At 48.7% G+C, this 17,475-nt stretch overlaps 1 protein-coding gene across 3 annotated transcripts in view; it reads left to right on the forward strand.

The window, feature by feature from the left end:
- Positions 1 to 17,475, forward strand: part of BRWD1 (bromodomain and WD repeat domain containing 1) — a 3,236,587-nt gene that overhangs the window by 1,348,635 nt on the left and 1,870,477 nt on the right. The gene's annotated exons all lie outside the window — the stretch shown is intronic.

A 17,475-nucleotide genomic window follows, 5' to 3' on the forward strand; every position in this document is an offset into this window, starting at 1 on the left:
GCTGCAGTACTTCGAAAGGCCAGACTGCGGCGCTCTCTAATCTTGTCTTCATTGTTCTATGTGTGCCCTTACTCCCCAACTGAATGTTGCAATAAATAAATCATTCGAAGGGATTGTGTCCTCCGACGTAATCCTTATCTTGGATATCTCCTTCCAGCTCTGCTGGCCTCGGAAAATTTTTCTCTAGAGGGCGCTGCGCGTCGACGTCCGCCGAGTCGATGTCCCTCGACAGCCGCCGTATCGACGTCGACGTCATCCTGCCTATAAAGGCCGCGCGCAGCGTCCGTTGCTCAGTTCCGTTTTTCTGCGCTTACTCAGTGCCTCGGGATACCGTTGCTCAGTTTCGTAGACAATTTATCCTATTTACCTCGAGATATTCGATCCGTACTCGATGGCTTCCTCGTTGGAACCGACGACCCCTCGGTCCGGCTTCAAAAAATGCCGAGATTGCGGGTAAAAGATGTCGCTGACTGACCCTCACAGAGTTTGTCTGTGGTGTTTGGGAGCTGAACACCATTGTTCGGAGTGCGAGGACTGTATGTCCATGACAGCTAAGGCCCTGAAGGAGCATAGGGGGAAGCTGGAGAAAGGTAAGACTTCAAAAGCTTCTTCTTCCTCGACAAAGTCGAGACATTCGTCTCCTCGTCACCATTCGCGCTCCAGGTCTCGGAGTGGGTCCCATCACTCCTCGAGATCGAAGCACTCGAGAGGAGACGTCGAAGATCCCCTTCTCCGTCCTCCTCTTCCTCTGTTTCTCCTAAGAGAATCCCTTGCCCCACGAAACATAGTTCCCGCGCTGAATGGGAGGAATTCCGCAAAAATATGATGAGCGTCTTCGAGAAAGCGGCCTCGACCCCCTCGAAGACTGCCGAGAGCGATGCTCTGGTCGAAAGACCCAAAGGTCAAAAATGCTGCAAGTCGCAGTACCCGGCGAAGGAAGCTTCTCGAGCGCGTCACGAACCCGCGAGTAAAGCTATGACCTCAAAACCTTCTTCGAAAGGTCCGTCGACGCCATCGACGAAGGTTCCGTCGACGCCGGTGTCTTCCACGCCGTTGTCGAAGGGACCTTCGACACACGGGTCTGTCGACTCGACAGCATCTTCGACGCAGGCGTCGACGCCAAGGAAAGTCACGGTTACGACGCACCCAGTGGCTATCCCCAGGTCCTTGATGGCGTCGAGATTGTGGACTTCCTCGAGCAGAATCCCAATTCTATCGAGGACCTCGAGGCCTCCGCCTTTGTTTTCGACGCCACGCCCGAAGCCTTGGGCGTCGACGGCATCTACGTTTTCTAGGCCGATTATGACAAGTTTGGCACCCTCTGCATTGGAGATGGGTTTTACACCCTTTGTGAGTTCAGAACAATTGAGAACTATGTCCTCAATTATGGAAGAGGGAGAACTATCTGAACAGGAAGACACATTTGAGTTGCAGGGACCTGCAACCCCAGTTAGAGAGGAGTTATCCTCAGAAGAACGCAGGTTAAAGGATCTTCATGATTCCTTACATGAGGCAAGTGGGTTAGACACTTCCCCTGAGGTGGAGTTTGCTAGGCCAGGGGGGAGCATGCTGAAACCCCCTATAGAGCCTTAATGGCCAGGATCACAGAATTTATGGGGTGGTCAACACCTTCACAGGCTTTCCAACAAGATGACCTCGCGGATATTCTTGACAAAGGTCCACAGGAGGATCCTGTAGTGCCCTTTCATAAAGCTCTTCAGAGGAAGATTATGACGAACTGGGAAACCCCAGATGTCGTCCCAGCAGTAAATAAAAAAACTGTCTACAAAATACAGGGTATCTTCTGCAGACCCAGAGTTTTTGTCAAAAAACCCATCCCCAGAAAGCCTGGTGGTACAGGCAGCATCTTCTACTGACGTCAAGACTGCTTACCCTACCGTCCCACAGGACAGGGACGATAAGAAATATGATGCTATGGCAAAGGAAGTTTTTTTCGGCATGTAGCATGGCGTTAAAATCTGTTAATGCTACTTGCACCCTTTCTAGATTCAGCCATACACTTTGGGAGTGTGCTTCTACAGCGGCTGACTGCATCCCGGAGGGAGAAGAAAGGGAGGCGTTCCTAAATATCATACAGGACGGTAAAGACGCTATGTGCGAATCCCTCCAGACGGGCATTGATTCGGCTGACCGTATCAGCAGAGCAATGGCGGCAAGTACAACAACCAGGAGATTCGCTTGGTTGAGAAAGTCTGGTTTTGCCCCAGATGTGCAAGCCAGGCTCTTGAACATGCCATTCAATGGCTCTTCTTTGTTTGGGAAAAAGGCGGATGACAGTTTAGAAAAACGGCAAACATCAAAAGCAGCAGCAAAATCCCAAGGCGCTGCAATCCGTCGGACACCTTTTCGTCCCACAGGAACCTCTGCGAGGGGCAAGTCCTTTCGCTTCTACTCCGCATTCGGAAGAGGTAGAGGACGACCGGCTCAAAGGGGACAAAGAAGAACTACCCGAGGTGGACGGGGTAGATATTCAAAAGCCGCAGCAACAGCAGGTGCCTCTTTACAATCGGCATCTGCATCAGCTGCCCCAAAACCACTCTGAGGACTTCACTCACAGGACACCTGTAGGAGGCAGGTTAACTCAACATCTGGCGGAATGGCAGGCTATCACGTCAGATGCTTGGGCATTGGAAACAGTTGCCCAAGGTTACTGCCTGCCTCTCCTACGCATACCTCGGAGTCATCCACCGGGGATCAGCTCTCAGAAAGCTCCAGATCCGCTCCTCTTGCAGGAAATTTTGGACCTGCTAGAGAAAGGTGCCATAGAACCGGTACCTGTAGCGGAGAGGAACAAGGGCTGGTACTCCCCTTACTTTCTCATTCCAAATAAAGACGGAGGACTGAGACCCATCTTGGACTTGCGAGAATTGAACAAATTCCTCAGGAAAGACGAATTCAATAAGGTAACTCTTTCTCAGATCCTTCAGGCCCTTCAGTTCCCGGACTGGTTGGTATCTCTGGACCTTCAGGACGCTTATTTCCATGTGCCTATCCATCTCAAACACAGGAAATACCTGAGGTTCGCAATTGGCAAATCTCATTATCAATTTCGAGTGCTGCCATTTGGGCTGACCTCCGCCCCGAGAGTTAATGTTGGTAATGGCTGCAAGTCTAAGGAGGGAAGGGATTCACGTCTACCCCTACCTGGACGATTGGTTGATCAGGGATGTATCTTCGGAACAAGCTCAGATCCAGCTAAATCACGTTTGCCACTCCCTTCACAGATTGGGCTTCTCCCTCAATTTAAAGAAGTCACAAATGATACCATTGCAAAGACTCCAGTTCATCGGAGCGATCCTGGACATTTCCCTGGGAAAAGCCTCGCCACCAGAGGTGAGGGCTCAAGATATTCTACAGATGGTTACCAAGTTCCAAAATGCCCAACGTCTCCCAGCCTTCGACTTTTTGAGGTTGCTAGACCTCATGGCATCCTGCATTTTCCTAGTGCCAGAGGCTCGCCTGAGAATGAGATCCCTCCAGTGGGCACTGAGGACTCAGTGGTCACAATTCTCAGAAAGAATGACAGATCTTCTTCAGGTTCCCGAAAGGGTGGCTCGAGACCTTCAGTGGTGGGCCTGTCAGGAGAACATTCTGAAAGGAGAACAGTTTTGGCAAACCTGGCCGGAGATAACAGTAGTCACGGATGCCTCACTCACGGGGTGGGGAGCCCACGCCAACGACTTGACCATCAGCGGTTGTTGGTCTCCATCGGAGTCCAGACTACATATCAACCTGTTAGAGCTGGGGGCCATCAGACTTGCGCTGAAGGCGTTCCTGCCAGCTGTACAAGGGAAGAATGTCCTGATAATGACGGACAACACAGTGGCCATGCATTACCTCAACAAAAGAGGAGGCGTAGGATCACTACCCCTGTGCAGAGAGGCGATGCAGCTCTGGTTTTGGGCAATCCAAGAAGGAATCTCTCTATCGGCAGTTCACCTAGCCGGAGAGAAGAACTTGACAGCGGACGCTCTGAGCAGGCAGAGCACAGTCTCCCACGAGTGGGAACTATCTCAGGAAGTCCTTCAAGAGATCTTCGCCCTTTGGGGAACCCCTCAGGTGGATCTGTTCGCCACCAGTGTCAACAGGAAGTGCGATCTGTTCTGCTCAAGGGAATTTCCCCCGAGAGGAGCTCTGGGAGACGCGTTCATAGTGGACTGGGAGTTTCCGCTTCTGTACGCGTTCCCACCGGTCCCTGTCATTCCTCAAATGATCAGGAGGTTGAGAAGATTCCGGAAAACCATGATCCTAATTGCCCCAGATTGGGCCAGGAGAACATGGTACCCGGACCTTCTAGACTTGTCCATCTGCCCTCCAATTCGACTTCCACTCAGAGAGAACCTACTCTCACAGAAGGGAGAGGTACAAGGATTGGGACCTCCCTGATGATGTTATGGAGGTGTTGCTTTCGGCAAGGAGGCCAGCAACAAATTCTTTATACCGCTGCCGTTGGAACAGATTTTGCAGCTGGTGTAGAGAAAAGAATATCGACCCCTTTTCATGTGGTACACCAATGGTTTTGTCCTTCCTACTCTATTTGGTGAATTCAGGCCTTCAAGTTGGCACCAGTAAGGGCTATCTCGCAGCGCTATCCATCTTTAAGCGCACTGCAGAAGAACCATCCTATTTCAAGTTACCCTTGGTAATACAGTTTCTAAAGGGGTTAACCAACGTTTATCCCCCAAGACCATTCCAGGTTCCCCTATGGGATTTAAACTTAGTCCTAACTTTCCTGATGGGCACACCTTTCGAACCACTCCATTCTTGTTCGTTAAGATTTCTTACCCTTAAAACTGTTTTAATAGCACTTACATCTGCTAGAAGGGTGAGCGAGTTACAAGCTCTTTCTTGTAAACCCCCTCATAAAATCTTTCACAAAGACAAAGTTGTCCTGCAAGTGAAGCCTAATTTCCTCCCAAAGGTGGTTTCTGAATTCCATATCACTCAGAAGATTACCCTGCCATCTTTCTATCCTCCTCCTCATCCGGGGAAAGAGGAAGAGAGGTTACACAGGCTGGACCCTAGAAGGGCTTTAAGTTTTTACATCAGTAGACTGGCCAGGATAAGACAAGCAGACCAGCTGTTTGTAGGCTACACAGGTCACAAGCTGGGGTTACCGATAACTAAGCAGACCATTTCCAGATGGATCATTCTAGCCATTTTGGAATCTTATAAACTGGCAGGAAAAGAGCCCCCTCAAAACCTTAGGGTTCATTCGACCAGGGGTATTGCAGCTTCATCGGCCCTCAAAAGAGGAGTGCCGGTTAAAGACATTTGTGCGGCCGCCACATGGTCGTCCGTCCATACCTTTACACGATTTTACAACTTGGATTCCTCCTCCAGTCAAGAGACTAGGTTTGGAAGGGCAGTATTGCACTCTATTCATCAATAGAAGGCAGCGTGAAGTCAGTACTCCCACCTCCAATAATAGAATACTGCTATGGGAGCCCATCTAAGATAAGGAATACGTCGGAGGACACAATCCCTTCGAAGAACAAGTTACTTCTTACCTTGTAACGTTCTTTCGATGGGATGTTCCTCCGACGTATTCCTCATCGACCCTCCCATCCATCCCCGCAGTTCTACTTCCCTTGTTGCAGTTTACGCTCCTTCAGGGTGATTAGTCTAGTCTAGACAGAAATACTGTGGGCTACAAAACGGAACTGAGCAACGGACGCTGCGCGCGGCCTTTATAGGCAGGATGACGTCGATACGGCAGCTGTCGAGGGACATCGACTCGGCGGATGTCGACGCGCAGCGCCCTCTAGAGAAAAATTTTCCGAGGCCAGCAGAGATGGAAGGAGATATCTAAGAAAAGGAATACGTCGGAGGAACATCCCATCGAAAGAACGTTACAAGGTAAGAAGTAACTTGTTCATCTATGCCAGTAGTTCCTACTTTCTGGTTCCCAGAGGCATAGACTGGGTAGGACCTGAGACCGTAAGGCCCACCCAAAATCTGTAAATGCCCACTCAACAGTACTGTGTGAGCATTTACAGATGTTAAAGTCACTGCGGTGGGCCCAGCTGCATTAACTTCAGGCCCCACTTGTTTGACAATCATGGCTAGGCTTCTGTTTTACTGTAGCCTTGGGTTAGGGCCTAAATGCCATAGGCTTTTCAAATGGATTGTGTCCTCCAACGTATTCCATATCTTTGACATGTAATGTCCACAACTGTGCTGCTTTGGAATTTTTCGGCAGAGGGCGTCCTGCGTCGATGTTGGGTCGATGTCCCTCGCAGGCCTCCGTCGAGTGTGATGTCATTGGATGTTATAAGTAGCATGCACGGGGCCCGTTGCCTCAGTTCAGTTTTTTCTGCAAACGTGTTTTCTTCAAGAACTCGGCGCGCCTCGTGTTATCTACTTCGATAATGTCGTCTTCTTCTACCCCGCCGACCCCGCGGTCTGGCTTCAAAAAGTCCCAGGACTGTAAGTCCAAAATGTCCATCGTAGACCTGAACCGTTTGTGCTTGAGGTATTTGGGCGAGAGCCACGACACGGACGACTGCTCGAAGTGCCACTCGTTGACTGTCAAGGCCTTGCAGGAGTGTAAGGGGAAATTGCAGGTAGGTTGGGTATTCAAATCCCATAAATTCCAAATAACTGCTGGTCTTTCCACTGACGACTAAAGGGGGGACTCTCCCCATCGGTTTGAGTCCTGTTACGCTCACCTGGTATCCACAGGGACGCCACCCAGCCCTGGTTGGATGATTTGCACTCTCAAACTCTCTCCCGGTCCCTTGCTAAGGCCTCTGGTTAAAGATGAGTCTGCAATATAGGAGAGCTGGATTCAATACCAGATTGTCTTTGTTTTCCCACCTCCCTTGGCCTCAACTCCTTCCTCCCCCTTGGGCCTTCTCCTCACCTTAATATTGTAAAAGGTGGATTCTCCGTCCTGCTCCTCGTAGCAGGGGCGCGTAGATGTGGGGGGCGAGCAGCAACCAAGTTACTTCACTGGTGCAAGCCCCCTGTGGGAATCCAGGTCTGCTGCGATTCCGTAGGTTTGCTGCTTTACAGTCTTTATATGCAGTTCTTATGTTCCTCTTAGTTTGAATAATAATGTCTGTCTTCTTTCCTTTTAGGTATGGAAAGGTATTTTGGTGGTGTCATGCAGTTTGAAGATGAGCATGAGCCGGTACGCGAAAGCGCGGTGTGCGCGATACTGTCTGGTGAGTAATGCGCGATGCGCAGCGCTGTTTCGCCTTTTATTTGGCTAACGTGTGTCTTTTCTCTCCTTGCAGGTCGCGATGTTCCTCGCCGAGCGCCGTGATGTTCCAGCGAAGATACTGACCAGGACATGACTACCCAGGTAAGAATTGTGTGGCTTTCTTCGTTCGGGAGGAAACGTGAGTAAACGCTTACTAATGCTTTCTTTCTCCTCTTTCCAGGTTATGCTATTCCAGGATGCATGCGGTGCCGGATGATGGAGTTCGTACCTTCAGGTTAGTGGAACTGAAGTCGGCGATGGATTGAAGACAGGATACTGTTCCAGGTAAGTTTTGTAGTGTTCTTTCTCTCTCTGCAGGTCCTTGGTTTCAGGTAAGCTGGCATCAAAGAACTGGACACGGTGAGCGTTACGCTGCCCACAGCAGAATAACGCGAAGCATGTTCTGCTGTTTGGGTGCAGTTTAAATAGTCTCAGGTAAAATAGTCCAGGTAAAATAGTCCCAGGCCTGCCACAACCAAAAGACTAGACCGCATAGCTCAGTTCCTTGTAACTGAGCTATGTGCGTGCCTCCATGTTGGCTGAGCCCCCCCAAGTTAAATAGTCCCAAGTAAATAGTCCCATTCTAATGTTGGTCTTCATGATGGCTATGAGCCTGGCGCCAGAACTGACTCCAAGAGAGTCTTGGATGAGGTTTTTATGCCTTTGACCTGGCCCTGACTGGAAGGCTGACTTGCCAGTGAGGGCCAGGGGTAAGGGTCATGACAGCCTAGGGGATCTCTGGCCCAGAGTGGTTCCTGCAACTCATCCTCGTCGAGACACTACCGGAAGCAGCGTCACTATTCGCCTTCCCCTTCCTCGTCGGATGTTGGCTCAGTGAGGAAAGTGGCTTGTCTCACTAAATCCTTTACTCCGGAGAAGTGGGAGGCATTCAGGGTGAAAATCATTTTTTCAATCTCGGGGCACTGTTCCGTCCGTGCCTTCGGTTGAGGCCTTCAGGGAACGGTCTTGGTCCGACGCTCGTGCGCCCTCGGGCCCGGGCAGTCGGCGCGATAAACATCTGGAACCGTTGAGGTCCTGTTTGGACAAGGTTTCGGTAGATTGCCAGAGACGTGCAAGATCCAGGTTGCGGTCTTCGTCCCCGATGACACCGTCGAAGTCTGGGAAGGTGTTGAGGAAGGCGTCGACATTGTTCGCGCCGTGTCCATCGAGTGCAGCTGTCGGGGCTTTGCCCTCGGTCAGGCCCTCTGAGCCTTCAGCGCCCTTGTCGACGCCGAAGCAGTCTGCGCCTTCGAAAGCCAGCGGGCCTAATGGCCAGAATTTGCCGTTGGGGGTGGGGGGGGGCCTGTGGCTGTGGGTCCTCCGAGAAAGGCTCTGTCTAAGACTATGAAGCCTGTTCTTGAATCCAGGTCTGCTCCTGTAGCTCGGAAGGAGTTATTTCATTTTCTACAGAATATGTATGAGGATGAGGATGAGGTCTGATATTGAGCTGGAACCTTTTGATGTTCCTGGTGAAACACCTGAAGCTCCTGAAATTGTCTTTTCTGAGGACAGTCAGTTGGAGGATCTGCGTCAGTCTTTACATGATGTCAGTGGCCTTGACACATCTCCTGAGATGGAGTTTGGTAGGGCAGAGCCTGGGCCTCATGCTGAATCCTCCTATAGGAGGTTGACGTTGAGAGTTGAGAAGTACCTAGGGTGGTCCAGCCCTCCAGTTGACTTCGATCAGATGACCTGACTGACATTTTAGATCAGGGTCTGTCCACTGACCCAGTGTTATCTTTTCACATGGCGTTACAGAACAGGGTGGCTGCTACTTAGAACAACCCGGAGTCTCTTCCAGCAGTCAGCACGTCGTTGACTAAGAAATACCGCCCATCCAGTAGTGACCCCAGCTGCCTATCCACACACCCTACTCCTGAGAGTTTGGTGGTTCAGGTGGCATACCCCACCATCCCTCCTGATTGGGGCGACAAGTGCTTCGATGGATGGGCACGCAAGGTATTTTCGGCTGGGAGTATGGCACTGAAATCGGACAACTCCACCTGTACCTTGGCAAAATGTTCGCACACTCTGTGGAAATGTCTCTAGTGGCTGAGCATATTCCCACAAGGGATGGGTTTCTTGCTATTGTGCAGGATGGCAAGGATGCCATGTGTGAATCCCTTCCGTCTGGGTTGGACACGGCTGATAGTGTCAGCCGGTCCATGGCTGCGAGCACCGTGATACGCAGGTTTGCGTGGTTGTGGAAGTCGGGGTTTGCTCCGGGTGTGCAGGCCCGTCTTCTCAACATGCCCTTTGACGGTTCTCATTTGTTTGGCAGCCAGGCTGACAAGAGCCTTGACAGGTTGCAAACATACAAAACAGCTGCTAAATCTTTGGGTGCAGCTGTGCGTCAACCTCCGACTTTTCGTCCTAGGGGACAGCAGTGGAGGGGTGGTGCCTTTCGTTACTACTCCTTTTTTGGTAGAGCGAGAGGATCAGCCAGTCAAAGTGGCCATGTAAAGTTCCTCGTGGTGGACGGGGAGGAGGTGCCAAAGCCACTCGGGCAGCTACCTCTTTGCCTCCAGGCGCTGCTGCAACCGCTCCAAAACAGCTATGAAGCCAGGTCCCATTGTTCGCCGGTTGGGGGCAGTCTGTCTCAGCATTTTAAGAGTGGTGAGCCATTACTGCAGATGCGTGGGTTCTGGAAAAAATAGCCCACGGCGCCTGCCTCCCCTTCTTAAGTCGGCCTCACGACAATCCACCAGGGAAGCTCTCTTTGAAGATTCCGGATCCGCTCCTTGTGCAGGAAATCTTGAGAAAGGGGCTATAGAACTGGTGCCTGTAGCGGAGAGGAACAAGGGCAGGTATTCCCCATATTTTTTGATTTCCAAGAAAGACGGAGGACTGAGACCCATCTTGGACTTACGTTGCTCACACAAGTTCCTCAGGAAGGACAAGTTCAAGATGGTCACTCTTTCTCAGGTCCTTCATGCCCTTCGACTTCAGGATTTGTTGGTGTCATTGGACCTACAGGATGCTTATTTTCATGTGCCGATCCATCCAAAGCACAGAAAAACCCTGAGGTTTGCAGTTGGCAGTTTCGGGTTCGGGTTGACCTCCGCCCGAGGGTCTTTACCAGGCTCATGGTGGTGGTGCCAGCGTATCTCAGGAGAGGGGGGATTCACGTCTACCCCTCTCTGGACGACTGGCTGATCAGAGCGCGTTCTCCAGAACAAGCCTTGGATCATCTCAGCCTAACCTGCCACTCCCTTCACAAGCTGGGCTTCTCCCTCAAATTCAAGAAGTCGCATATGACAACTTCCCAACAGCTCCAGTACATATGGGTTGTATTGGACACATCCCTGGGTAAGTGCTCGCCACCAAGGGTGAGGTCTCATGACATTGTACAGATGGTGAACAAATTTCAACATGCCCAGAGTCTCCCAGCTTTTCGCATTTTTAAGGTTGCTAGGTCTCATGGCATTCTGCATTCCCTTCAATGGGCTCTTAGGACGCAGTGGTCGCAATTCTCAGGCAAAATGTTGGATGTCCTTCAGATTCCGCTCATGGTCTTTCAGGATCTTCTGTGTTGGGCCAGCAAAGGGAATCTGATGAAGGGGGAGCCTTTTTGGCAACCGTGGCCAGAGGTGACTGTAGTGACGGATGCTTCCCTCACAGGATGGGGAGCTCACGGCAACCAGCTGACCGCCAGCAGTCGTTGGTCTCCGTCGGTGTCCAAACTCCAAATAACAAATAAATCTTTTGAGCTGAGGGCCATCAGGCTAGCCCTGAAGGCTTTTCTGCTGTGGGTGCGAGGGATGAGTGTCCTGATCATGACGGACAACACAGTGGCCATGCATCACTTCAACAAAAAAGGTGTAGGGCCACTCCCGCTGTGCAGAGATGCGATGCAACTCTGGTTCTGGGCGATACAGCAAGGAATCTCACTATCTGCAATTAATGTGGCCGGAGAGGAGAATGCAGCGGCTGACACTCTGAGCAGGCAGAGCAAAGTCTCCTTCAAGTTGGAGTTAGCTCAGGAGAACTTCGCCCTTTGGGGAACTCCTCTAGTGGATCTGTTCGCGACCGGTGCCAACCGAAAGTGCGAGACATATTGCTCAAGGGAATTTCCTCCAAGGGGACCTTTAGGGGACTCTTTTGTCGTGGATTGGTCATTCCCACTTCTGTACGCGTTTCCTCCGGTCCCTGTCATTCCTCAGGGTCTAAGGAGGTTGCAGAGGTTGGGGGTCCCACATGCTCCCAATTGCTCCAGATTGGGCCAGGAAAGCGTGGTACCTGGACCTTCTAGAAATGTCCATCTGTCAAGACTCTCAACCTTCACGCTTGGTTTCTGAAAGGTTGAGATATAAGGATTGGGACCTCTCAGATGGTCTGATGGAGGTGTTGTCTTCTGCCAGGCGTCCAGCAACCAAATCCCTGTACCGTTGGTGTACGTTTTGCGACTGGTGCAGAGGATATAATGTTGACGTTTTTCAGTGTTCCATTCCGATGGTTCTTTCTTGCTTTCTTTGGCCCACACAGGTCTTCAAGTGGGTACTATTAAAGGTTATCTGGCAGTCCTGTCTATTTCCAAGCGCTCGTCTGAAGAATGCTCTTATTTTAAGATTCCTTTAATTACCCAGTTTCTAAAAGGGCTCACAAATGTGTTCCCAAGTGCCCTTTTCAGGGGCCAGTTTGGGATCTGAATTTAGTCTTGAAATTCTTGATGGGCGCTCCGTTTGAACCTTTGCGCTCTTGTCCTTTGAGACTGTTGACCTTCAAGACTGTTCTTGATTGCATTTACATCTGCACGCAGAGTGAGAGAGTTGCAGGCACTTTCTTCTAAGCCACGCTTTACTGTGTTCCACAAAGATAGGGTTGTACTGAGGGTACGTCCGTCCGTCCTTCCTACCTAAGGTAGTGTCTGAGGTTCATTTGAGCCAGAAGGTGGTACTGTCTATCATCCTCCTCCTCCTCCTCCTCCTCCTCCTCCTCCTTCTCCTCCTCCTCCTCATCCTGGTAAGGAAGAGGAGAGACTCCATAGGTTGGACAGTAGGAGAGCTTTGAGCTTTTATATTTCTAGGATGTCCAGGGTCAGAGCGTACAACCAACTGTTTGTGGGGTGCACTGGACACCGATTGGGCCAGGCTGTTACCAAACAGACCTTGTCCAGGTGGATTAGCCTCACCATTGGGGAATGCTACAGATTGGCTGGCAAGGGCCCTCATGAGGGTTTGCAAGCTCACTCCACCAGGGGCGTTGCTACATCCACAGCCCTGCAACAGGGAGTTCCTGTTAAGAACATTTGTGATGCTGCAACGTGGTCTTCCATCTACACCTTTTGTCAATCATTACTCCCTGGTTACTTTCCATGGTCAAGATATGGCCTGTGGTAAATCAGTGCTTTATTCTGCCATCTGATTGGGTCTATCTAAATTCATCTCCCTCCTCCAATCACCGATACTGCTTTGGGAGTCTGTCAAAGATGTGGAATACGTTGGAGGACGCAATCCATTCGAAGAGTTACTTACCAACTGGTAACGTTCTTTCGACTGGATGTACCTCAAACGTATTCCTCATCGCCCTCCCAGCCTGCTCCTATGAAGAATTTCCTATGCTATTGCAGCTTGTGTTCCCACAAGGGTATGTGCAGTCAAGCAGGCATTGTTATCGAGTGTGTCACACGTTGTGGAAGGAAACAACATGAACTGAGGCTACGGGTGCCGTGTGTGCTACTTGTAACATCCAATGACGTCACCCTCGACGGAGTCCTGCGAGGGAAATCGACCCGACGCCATCGACGCAGGACGCCCTCAGCCGAAAAAGTTCCGAAGCAGCACAGCTGTGGACATTACATGTCAAAGATGTGGAATACGTTGGCGGAACATCCAGTCGAAAGAACGTTACCAGTTGGTAAGTAACCTGTTCTATCTGGCTTCCTCAGAGTCTTTGAAGTTCATCTAATCTGTTTCTCCAGAATGTGTATCAATGATTGGGAAGGTGTCTCCACACTCTCACCCACGCTTTCTTTCCTCTCCCCTTTTCCATTCTTGGGCGTGTGCGCCACATAACAGGTTCAGGATGACTTTTTGAAAGTGGGTTGGCCTCCTTCCCTCATAGCTGTGAAGTTGGATTCCCGGCAGGTGGACTAATTGTTTCTGGCGAGTTGGGACACACAGCGGGTGATGCACAGCTTTCACTCTGCTTACTCTGGACCCAGCACAGAGATTCCTAGGTTGTGAAATTTTGTAAAAAACCGAAAAGAACTCTGCCCAGAAAAGAGGCTTACTGGTGTTGTGTGGGGACCTTGTAGTATAATGCAGGTACAGGGATTTCTCCCCACCACTCTCCCAACTGCCTCACCATACCTCTTGGATAGGATTAGCTCTGGCAAATTCTCAAGTTTGGCGGGGTCTCATCTCCACTATGACAGGGTTGGGACCCTGATCGTATCACAGTATGTAAAATCCCTGCTTTTTCATTTTGATCTGAAATACTTTTTTGAGGTTCAGTAGTATTTGGTGAAGTGTCATCAATATTGTATCAGCACTCAACAATTCCAACAAGCACCCTGAGGTTTTTCTTACACCCATTGTGCATCATTGTACTGTGAGCCCTCTTTAGCATGTGGATGTGTATCTTGCTGTACAATATTGTCTGTGAAGTTCAGTGTCTGTGTAGAAGATTACTGAAGCTTTCAAATGAATTACTTTGTTAGCCTAAATAAGGTTAACCCGTTTTTGTTGTTTGTTTTTTGTTTTTTTATTAATAATTTGATATGGCTGGAAAAAAACGCCTTTCTCAAATAGAACATTAAAAAAAAGATTATTTCTAGATGCATTGTTAACAAGTTCGTTAGATCACAATTTAAAGAAGAGGAAAATTACATAATTTAAAAGAATAGTTTCCCATGTAACTTCAGTACATTTAGCATGGAATGATGTAAACAGCAAAACTTTCAGTTACCCACTGGTGTAAAAAAGAGAAACCGATATGTCTTTCTGTCAGCTAGATATTCTATCAGAGTGTGTAGCTAATCATTTGACAATTGGGTCTCTAATATTGGGCGGTACCCTCCATTCTCATGGAACATAGTAAATTAATTGATTGCAAGAATTTAACCGCTATATTGGCCGAGACTCTCTGGCAGTCAAACAATGCGCTCCACAGAATTTGAGACGTGGTAATCCTTAAATTTTGAAATAAATGGAAAAAATACTTTGTCCTAGCATCGCGTAGTGCAGGACATTCAGAGACTAGATGTTTAATTGTCTCTGGTTGAAATACAGTAAGACAAATTCTACAAATATGTTCTTCTTTACTGATTCTTTTTTCGTGTGAAGAGGACATCATTTGTATACCACAGATTCAATCAAAATCTCATGAATAACATTCTTATTACTGGATCCGGAAACATGGCCATATACTATTCAACCTCACTCAAACTTTTCGGCAAGAATATATGATCTTTAAATAGATGTAATTGTATGCATTGTTCCCTTGTTCGAATCCAATCACCAAGCCGCATCTTCTTTTTGGCTCTGTTCGGATTTGAGATGATCAGAGAATCAGTGATCCCCTCTAATTATAATAATTCTTGGATTATTCTATTCCGTCTTAGCATTTTTAATGATTAGTACTGATTACATAACTTGATATGGTGCTCATCAACGAATTTTCCCTAGAAGGTAAACGGTAGTTTCGCTAAAGTGAGAGCAGTTTCCATCCATACATCGCATACAGGGAAACAGTTCCCCATTCGTGCCGAATGACACACATGGAAGTAGTTTTTGGCAGGGATAAAGCTGATTTCCAAAAAAGACCCTCCATCCTTAACTAGTATGTTTCTGGCTGCCATGTTCTAGTTTCTGCCTATAGGTGTGAGAATGGGAACTACTTTTCGATTGAAAAAGACAATGGTAGGCCTCGATGAAAATTTGCCGTATTTAGCTTGTATAATGCGAGCTTCAGAGATGGCCGTTTTCAGTTTTTTCTGTAAATCCAAATTTATTTATTTACATTTCTAAAGCGCACAAAGCGGCCCTGGGGCATTGTGGCGATGTTACAGCGGTGCTTACTTAGTTACAAAGAGGATAGACACGAGCACCTGTCTGTGGTTCTGGGTTAAGTTGAACTTAATGCCGGACAGGAGAATGTTATGTTGACAAGGAAAAACAAAAGAGTAGGCATAGATACAGGTTCAAATGTTGAGGCAAAAAGAGGAAGCCCTTCAGATGTCAGGATACCTACCCCAGGAGGGAGGCATGAGTGGGCAGCAAGTGCTTGGGTGATCTATTTGAAGAGCTCCGTTTTGAGAGAATTTCAGAATGCGAAGTGAAAGGTCTCATTTCGAAGGGTTGTGGGAAGGACATTACAGTGCTTGGGAGCAAGGTAAGTGAATCTGGCTCCTCGGTGGGCACTATGAGCTGATTAGAGTGATGTGAGCTCTTGGGTGTGGTGGAGGTAGCACTGATTACTTTTTCTGCAAGATAAGGGGTTGGGGTGAGTGAGAGGCATTCATGAGTTATGGCCAGTGTCTTGTAGAGTATCGTTCTTTGACTGGGAGCCAGTGAAGGCGAGCGTCCCCAAATAGCATGACCCTCCCCGCAATGAGAGGCAATAATGGACTCTCCCAAAAGTGGGAATAAGGCTAGGACCAAGTGCGGGTGAGCTTAATGGAAGCTTTATCTAAGTCAAATAGGGCATGCAAAGAACTCTGCAAACTCCGAGAGCGCTCCGCCTGACAATCGCAAAGACAGGCATTTATATTTACAAAAAGTGTCATAAGAACCTACACACTATAGGGGGCACATGGGGATTGGGTTGCGTCGACTAACTATATGTGCAGCTGTGATGCATCGCTTCATGGTTGGTGGACAACGCCGGGTGCCAATGTGGGGTGGGCAGGTGAGCGGGGCTCATCCGGGAGGTGCTGCCAGGCCAGGCATGGTCAGTGTCATTGATGGACGTCTTTCTTGGTTTTCTGCCCTAATGCCCATGCACACCCCATTCATTCAATACTGCAATGTCAGTTGTCCTGTAAATCCTACAATAGGTTATTCTACAGGTTAATACAACACAGGAGGAATGCACATTGAGCGGAATACTTTGACGATACATCAATACATGGTTACTGTTTTTCCTGTTGACTAGGTATCATGGGTCATGGGGTCGGGTCACATGGCACGGGGTGAGCTGTCTGAGTTTTAGGTCTTGTTAGAAGTAATGACGGATGCTTTTACACACTGTTGGCGCAATATTATGTGCCTTATTTTACAAGCGCCATTAATCTGAGGTGAACTGGTGGGTCGTGGGACCTATCAGGGGGCACCTCTGGCCTTTGGTTATGGCCAGAGTTTACTGCTGGGCTGTAAATAATTCAGGTGGTTGGCCGTGGCGATATGAGCTGCGGGGTAACATGAATGCTTGAAGCGGGTCCAGCCGAATTGGGGGAGGTGAGGCGGTGTAGCTCGGGCCTTTGCTTTCTCTGGCAGGCTTCAATGGCAAGGGAGGGGAAGTGACCTTGGATATGCCCACGATGATACTCTTCTCGTATGCTGCAAATTATATTGAAAACGAAAGGGATTCTTATAATGTATAATGCTTATTGATTTTCTAAAGGGTTACACGTCTACATTCTTTGCACCTTTACATAGTAATTTCAAATATGTTAACTATACCAACATTTCTATTAATCACTACAGGGTGAGTATTTGCAAAAATAGCAGCTCTTGCATTATATGGTAAACACGATACGTGAGGTAGCATTAGGGTTGGTGGAGCACGCAGGAGCAACAGACCAATATGGTTGACAGCAGTAGTACATGTTAAACTCGTACATTCACATTTGATTGCATTCTATGTATCTCTTTAAGCAATTTACATGAGCTCACAATACTGTCGCGCTTGTGTTCATTTGCACTCTAGCAGCATCAGGTTAGTCATGGCATAAGGACTTGGTATCGCTCTCTTTACATTACCCCTAGAGAAGCACATAGTAGGAGGCCAGGGGCACTGGGTGTTTGCACATAACTGAGGCGGTTTGAGTATCGTGACCATTTTGTCATATAATAACACATTCTTCTATTCTTAGTGTTTGTAGATTTTGACAAGGGGGTTGTGCAGAAGGAATATCATTGTGATGCAATATATATATATATTTCTGAGGCTTGTGGAATCTGCTTAGATCACATGCTGTGCATAGGCCGACATCTAATGGAAGCTGCGGAGTATTAGTTTGTTTTTCGAAACTCGAAAATGGGCGTCGACACAGGGCGTGCCAGTAATACTATCCCTAGTGTGAC

This window comes from Ambystoma mexicanum, chromosome 7p, assembly GCF_040938575.1.
Source record: "Ambystoma mexicanum isolate Mex_15411 chromosome 7p, UKY_AmexF1_1, whole genome shotgun sequence".
NCBI classification, from domain to species: Eukaryota; Metazoa; Chordata; class Amphibia; order Caudata; family Ambystomatidae; genus Ambystoma; species Ambystoma mexicanum.